Source organism: Nannospalax galili, unplaced genomic scaffold (assembly GCF_000622305.1).
Source record: "Nannospalax galili isolate Female #2095 unplaced genomic scaffold, S.galili_v1.0 scaffold77, whole genome shotgun sequence".
Lineage (NCBI taxonomy): Eukaryota > Metazoa > Chordata > Mammalia > Rodentia > Spalacidae > Nannospalax > Nannospalax galili.
The window spans coordinates 4,061,656-4,062,023 of record NW_008341457.1 but is presented as its reverse complement, the minus strand read 5'-3'; positions in this window follow the sequence as shown (position 1 = coordinate 4,062,023).

Here is a 368-nt window from a genome sequence, read left to right as displayed (position 1 = left end):
GAGTTAACATAGAGATATCTGAATTAAACAATACCATATATCAAATGGACTTAACAGACATCTACCGAGTATTCCACCCAAGCACTAAAGGACATACTTTCTACTCAGCACCCCATGGAACCTTCTCCAAAATCAACCATATACTGGGGCACAAAACAAACCTCAACAAATACAAAAAGATTGAAATAATTCCATGCATTCTATCAGACCACAATGCAATAAAGCTTACAATCAACACCGGAAGAAGCCCCAATCACCACACGAACACGTGGAGATTAAACAACACTCCTGAATGGTGAATGGGACAAAAGAGAAATTAAGAAAAAAATAAAAGTATTCCTGGAACTAAATGAAAAGGACAATACAAC